At 40.8% G+C, this 7,362-nt stretch overlaps 1 pseudogene; it reads right to left on the bottom strand.

Moving 5' to 3' along the window:
• Positions 1-5,982: 5,982 nt before the first annotated feature.
• Positions 5,983-6,424, bottom strand: LOC103267217 (annotated as a pseudogene).
• Between the last annotated feature and the right edge of the window lie 938 nt (positions 6,425-7,362).

Raw genomic sequence — 7,362 nt, 5'->3', positions numbered from 1 at the left:
AAAAAAGCAGAGCTGACCACCTCAATCCTTTGTTCAAATGTCTGAAGGCTCTATCACTAATAGGATCAAGTCATTCAATTTAGGACTCCACCTCTCCAATAATTTGCAGTCTATTCATATTGAATACAAAGTTATTTTGTCCACGATATACTTTCTCTTGTTTTTGTTCAATTGTGTTATGGTCCTTTTACTTATAATGCCTTTTACTTACTTATAATGCCTTTTACTATTCTTTTTTTTTTTCTGAGTTGGAGTCTCACTGTCACCCAGACTGGAGTGCAGTGGCCGCTCCTGGCCACTGCAGCCTCTACCTGCTGGGCTCCGTCGATCCTTCTGCCTCAGCCTTCCAAGTAGCTGGAACTACAGGAGCGTGCTTCCATGCCAGGCTAATTTTTGATTTATTGTAAAGATGGGGTCTTGCCAAGTTGCCCAGGTGGAACTCTAACCCGTGAGCTCTGGCAATCCACTCACCTCGACCTCCCAAAGCGTTGGGATTACAGACTGAGCCACCGAGCCCGGCCAGACCAGTCTATTCTTTATCTACTTAATAACATCTTACTCATTGCTCAACATTTAGCTCAGGCATAATTACCTAGCATCATACCCTTTCCCATCTCCATAAGAGAATTGAAAGTCTTTTGATAACTCTAGCTGAATAGGAATGGAAAACGAGTCAGAGTTAACACAAGTTAGGCACAGATAGATAAATTTCCTGTTGCCAGGCTTCAGGAAGTGTTTAGACATTTTTTTTTTATTACATTGTACTTCAGGCCAAGCTGGCAGCCTACACCATCCCATTCACAAATCAAAAGAAAACTTCATCAGATGTAAGAATAAGACAGCCCAACCTTTCAATTCATGGTTTAACATAATAATCACCAAAAAATCTTTTAGAACTCCTGTTGAAGGTGAAGTCCAAAACCACCCCTTAACTAACTAAAGTCAAGGAATGATAATAAGACCTCCTTTTAGCTCATGAACTTGTGAATTGGAACCATTTGGCAGGTCTTTTATAAAAGACAATGTATTCTGGAAAAGACCACCCCTCCTCCCACTCTTCCCATCAGAAATGGAGAGATGTCAATCTGTCCAGAGTGGTGATTGCCTGTGTCCCACTCTCCTTAGTATAACAATTGTGAAAATATTTCTAATTTCTTGGTTAAAAGCGAAAGCATAGTCTTTTTTTTTTTTTCCGAGGGAGACTTGCCCACGCCAGGCCTTTCTGGTATGAAATTTTTGTCTGCCTTCTTTTCCCTCTCTTCTTCTCACTAATAAATTTTGTTTTAAAACTTTGCTGGTTGCTCTAAAAAATTATTTCAGGGTTCAATCAAAGAACCCACAGGTTTGTGCTGCACCCCACTCAGCACAGAGAAGATGTGGATTAATACTTCACAAAATATTTATCAAATAAACCTTGCTCAATGAATATTTAATTTACTTACTATTGTATGGAAAGCCTTACTTCTTCTTGGTTCCTTAATATAGATATGAAATATTTGTGGAAGCCGGGCTTGGTGGCTCAGCCTGTAATCCGTGCCTTTGGGAGGCTGAGGTGAGTGGATTGCCTGAGCCCGTGGGTTCAAGACCCTCCTGGGCAGTGAGACCTCATCTTTACAATAAATCAAAAAATCAGCCAGGCGTGGTAGCACATGTTTGTAATTCCGGCTACTCAGAAGGCTGAGGTGGAAAGATCGCCGGAGCCCAGCAGGTCGAGGCTGCGGTGGCCGGGAGAGGCCACTGCACTCCAGTCTGGGTGACAGAGTGAGACTCCAACTAAAAAAAAATAAAATAAAATAAAAAGAAATTTAGTTGTGAAGATTCATTCAGTTATCTAAAATCACTTTTGGGGGGTGGAAAGAAAAGGTCAGTGTAACATAAAATTTAACAAATACCGTCTTCACTCAGTTCTGAAGTCATACTTAAAATTCTCAACTTCCCTTCTCAGGCAGTTTGCTAAGCCTCTGCCCCAGCTGCCTCCTTCATCAGTCTCTCAATTTCGAGAGTCCAGGTACCAGACAGTAGGGAGAGTCCCTATGCCCAGTAATTTCGCCCATCCACAGAGAACCTGGGAAGCATAGCTAATTCCACCCCACATCTCTTAAATAAACTACTTTCTACAGCTCCAGCTGAATGCTACCTGGTTTCCAGATACAATTCCCTGTGTGGTTTTATGTGTGCCCCTTCTCTTTTATGGAGCTATAAGTAACAAAAAGTTCTGCCTTTCATCTATCCAAGGTTAAAGCATTGTGTTCCACCATTATAAAATTAAATTTTATAAAACAGTTAATAATAAAATGTGTAGTCTTGATTCTTAGAATAATCTTGTTGAATGACTTTTAAATAGAATTAGTGGCTCAGCCTGTAATCCCGTGCCTTTGGGAGGTTGAGGTGAGTGGATTGCCTGAGCCCATGGGTTCGAGACCCGCCTGGGCAGCAAGACCTCATCTCTGCAATAAATAAAAAACTCAGCCGGGCATGGTAGCACATGCCTGTAATTCCGGCTACTTGGAAGGCCGAGGCGGAAGGATCGCCGGAGCCCAGCAGGTTGAGGTTGTGGTGACCGGGAGTGGCCACTGCACTCCAGTCTGGGTGACAGTGAGACTCCAACTCAAAAAAAAAAAAAGGAATGTGGTTACATGTTCACATAAGTAATAAGGTAATGCTACTTCCTATATTAAGTGGTGATAAATACAGAAAGATCAAATTGATATTTTAAATGGAAAACAATATCCTTTCCAAGAGCTAATCTAGAAATTGCTTTTCATGCAATCTGTAACGAGACTGAATAACTCAGATTATTTTATTTGCAAAGCTATAAAGTATTTAATCTATGTCTATGAGCATAAATGGATTCAAATGTTGCTAGTAAAGCTAATCATATTTTTTTACATAAAAAAATTCACTTGGGGAAGAGGTATGGTGTGATAACTAAGTCAAAAGTCATCAACCTTGAATAGTGCAGATTTCCACTTTTTTTAAGGAATAAATTAAAAACTCAGTAAGAAGTACAATGGATCAGTGTCAATCAAGGGATATTTTAAAATCCTTTTTGATTATTGTAAATGCAGATTACTGGATCCTTCCACAGGCCTTTGGAGGTAGAACTAGGAATCTACACATTTAACAAGCCCTCAAACTCATTTTTATGTACTCTGAAGTTTGCAATTCCAAAAACAATAAAAACAGTGGGGAAGGGGAGACACTCTGTGACAATCTTCACAATATAAACTTTTGTGAATTCCCCAATGAATTTAGTTCACAGATTCTAATTTTAATGCAATTAATTTGATTCAATTAATAATCAAATGTGAAATTAATCAAAATTAAAATAAAATAATTCATTTACATGTATATACTTACCAAATTTCAAGTGGTCAACAGCTACATGTGGCTAGTGGCTACCATATTGAGCAGTGCAGAAATAAAGCTCTCTTATGTGGCGGCATTGCTTGAATAGAAAAGTGAAATACAATTTGTATAAGAAGTTAATACATTTGTTACAGAAACAAAAATTTCCATATATTTATAATGTCATTTTGATAAATATTTAAAAATTTTTAAGTCGTTGATATTTTCATGTTTTTACCTCAAATTATGACTTCTCTGATCTTAGTCCATTTGTGCTGCTATAACAAAATACTAGAGATTGTGTAATTTATAGAAAAACAGAAATTTATTTCTTATAGTTCTGGAGGCTGGGAAGCCCAAGATCAAGATGCTGCCATTTGGTGTCTGGTGACAGCTTTTTTGCTGCACCCTTACATGACAGTCAGGGCAAAAAGAACAAAAGGGAATACTATTGTGACCACACATGCAAGAAGAGTGGAAGAAAGTGAAATCACTCCCTAAACCCCTGTTATAAAGTCCTTCATGACTTAATTATCTGCTAAACGTTCCATCTCTTAAAACTATTGAATTAGTAACTGAGTTTCAACACATGAACATTGGGGGACATTCAGACTGTATCACCTCTTCATTTCTTAAAAAGAGATTATTAGAAAGTGTTTTTAAAGATGGTAGTAATCTGCTTATTACATTAATTAGACATTCCTGAAAGTACAACTTCTATAAGGAAAATTGGAATTTTAAATACACACTAGTATTTTCATGAAACAATTTTTTTTACCTTTATGATCAGATAGATCCAAGCAGTTAAAACTGCTGGAGTTCAATTCTCTATGGTATTTCTTCATATCTTGTGATAGCATTTATTCTGAGCTATGAATGATAAGGATTTGTTTTAAAAATTTAAAATGATTGTACATCTTTTTACAAGTATACTTTCTGGTCTGTATGAATAAGTTTATATTATTTGTAAGAATGTAAACAAAAGCTAGAAGTAAATGTAAAAATTGTGTGTTTAAGTTGTTAAAGGGGGATTATTAAAAATACAGCTTCATACGGAATGTTTTTTTTTTTATTTTGTAAACATCTTTATTGAGATATGTTTGAATAGTAAACAGCCATGGAAGACAGAGGTCCTTCCAGGGTATAGTGTAGATTTGTCTGTCTCCTGATTAGGATAATAAGGACATCTCTTTCCTGTGGCAAAGGGTGGCAAGGCTTGCTAGCAATCCCCTTTCAAAGATGGGGGAAATGGGGTTCTTAAGCTTAGATTTTCTCTGTTGTGACTCAAATCCACTATGTGTACAGCAATCACCTGGTCTTCTCCACATCTCCCCCTTGAAACTTGGAGGGCAAGAGGAACTGATGTCAGAGCAGTTCATGCTACCTGCTGTGCCATGACAAATAAAACCCTTTGTCTCTAACCCAGGAGCACCTGTCTTTCTGCCAGCCTTCACCAAACTGTGACAGGCTAACTTGTAGCTTGTAAGCTGAATAAAATCTCAAATCTTACATGATTCTTGAAAAAAAAGAGAAAGAAATAAGAACCAGTAGGTGTGTCTTGAGAAGTCACATGCAACTTAATTCAAAGGGTGGGAGAGAGGTAGAGTGGGCAAAATTGTGGGAGTTGAAGTTGAAGACAGTGTAGAACGCTGGAAAAAGGACACATTTCATTTTGTAACGAATTCTAATTCATTTTACTTTTGGTCAGTTAAACCTGGACCTCAAAGTAGAGAATATGGTTAATATTATTCTTGCAAAGTAGAGAATATGGTTAATATTATTCTTGGTCAAAATCAAAACACCTGAAGACATAGGTTCTTCAGAATAAAATGAATACCTAAAGAGCTTTGTAATCTTCACCCAACTTTTCCTAACTCTTCTCAGTTGACCACATACTAAAAGCTTTCCCATTGATGAGTAAAACTCTTCTCACTCTAAAGCCACCACTGCTTTGTCCTTGCTTTGTTTTCCAATTTTAAATCAATAAAGAAATCTTTTTGTCAAAAGTAGATTGAAACTAGTCTGTCTTGGCTCGGTAGCTCAGCCTGTAATCTCAGCACTTTGGGAGGCTGAGGCAAGTGGATTGCCTGAGCCCCAGGGTTCAAGACCAGCCTGGGGATCTTGGCAAGGTCTCACCTCTAAAACAAAATGAAATAAAAAATAAATAAAATACAATAAAAAATTAGCTGGGTGTAGTAGCTCGTGACTGTAGTTCTGGCTTCTTGGAAGACTGTGGTGGAATGATCGCCAGAGCCTGGCAGGTTGACACTGGGGTGGCCATGAGTGTGCCACTGCATTCCAGCCTGGGCAACAGAGTGAGACTCCAACTCAAAAAAAAAACAAAAACCCAAAAAACTGTTCTGTCTTGCACTGTCTCCATCGTCCTCACCTACTCACTCCTCCCATTTTTTCCCTTCCCCACTCCTCACCTCCACTCCTCTCTCCATCCACACCAATCCACCATCTCCACCTCTTCATCCCCACCCCCTTCACATATACTCTATTGTGAAAAGTGTACAGTGTGTGCCAGAGGAATGGAGAGACTTCGCTTCATAGAAAAGTAAACAAAGACAACCAATTAAACTGCCACTTTCTCCATCTTTATTATTAAAGTGATGGAACTATATTTTCAAGTCACATGGCATATTTCTGAGTCCACTCTCTAGCTATTCTGTCATACATCTCCCTATCCTTTTTGTAGACTCTGGCGATCTCAGGAACCAAAGGATCATCTGGACTGGGGTCGCATAACAAGGAACAAATTGACCTAAGCATTTTTGAAATAGTGCAGGGGACCACTCAGATCTAAGGATGTCCAGACAGATGCTCCCATTTCTACTGATGTTAGGATGGTAGATACTGGTGTTGAAGGCGATCTTGGGGGATTAAATGGATAGTCCGATGGAAACTGGATAGTTAGGAAGAAGACGCCTCCCTGGTAGGGGCTGTCGTTGGGCTCCATGATGGTGCCTTGCCAGTGCAGCAAATCGTCCCCCACTGGCCCTGCCGAGCAGTGGGCTGGGGGATCACGGGGGATCAGATCTAGGAACTCCTTCTGGAGGCGCTTTAGGGCCATCATCCATGACACATGGCGGCCAGTCTTCAGGGCAGGGCCTAGCGCCTGGTGGAGGGCTGCAGCGGGGATGCTGGGATGGGAAGAATGATAATAGGCTGGTTAGGTAGACAGGTGGGCTGAAGGTCAGCTAGGGGCTGGAGGGAGCATTGGAGGAGGCAAACAGAGATGGGGGAGTTGAGGACCCGGGGCATCGAGGGCTTGGCCACACCTGTTGGGTTGCAGGACACCTGTGGCTTGCCTCTGCTGCGTTGTCAGGAGCCGGAGACTCTGCAGCCCTGAGCTGCGACTGCTTCTGCTTTTGCCAGCCTGCTCTGGCTGCTCGGCCCTGCCACCCACATCTGGGTATGGAGACCAGCGGGGAACTGTTCTGTGAGGTCACTGAGGCACGCTGACTGTGGCGAGCACAGTCAGCAAGAGCACGTCACAAGAGGTAAGGATGGAAGGACAAGAAAGGGTAAGGATGACAGGATGGGATGGGGGACAGGGGAAGAAGGTCTCACTCAGTGTTGCCCTCTGGGCCGGCAAGGGCCATAGTCGCTTCCCTCCACCCAGTTACCTGAATAAATAAGACCAGCCCAGCAAATTCCCCTCTACCTCTCACCCAGAGTCATCTTCTTATAACATTTTTAGCCCATTGGCTCTATCCTATCTTGTCCTGCTTCTCCCACCCCCTTCCCTTACCCTCCTCATCTCCTTCCCCATCCCTTAAAACGATCTTTAATTAAAAAAACAAATAAAAAACACATAACAAAACAAACCTCTCCTGTACAAGTCTAGCCTAGGATCAAGTATACTGACCTTAGTTTTTGTATTTAGTCTCCTTTGATCTGAAGCATTGCCAGGGCCTCTCTGTGTCCTTTATATCACTGACACTTTTGAAGAATGTAGCATTTTCTGCCACCTTCAGTCCCTCGCTCATATTTCAGTTTTTAAAACTT

This window comes from Carlito syrichta, unplaced genomic scaffold (assembly GCF_000164805.1).
Source record: "Carlito syrichta isolate Samal-C Ts95f unplaced genomic scaffold, Tarsius_syrichta-2.0.1 Scaffold308064, whole genome shotgun sequence".
NCBI classification, from domain to species: Eukaryota; Metazoa; Chordata; class Mammalia; order Primates; family Tarsiidae; genus Carlito; species Carlito syrichta.
The sequence above is the reverse complement of the archived record's forward strand: the minus strand, read 5'-3'. Positions and strand labels throughout refer to the sequence as shown.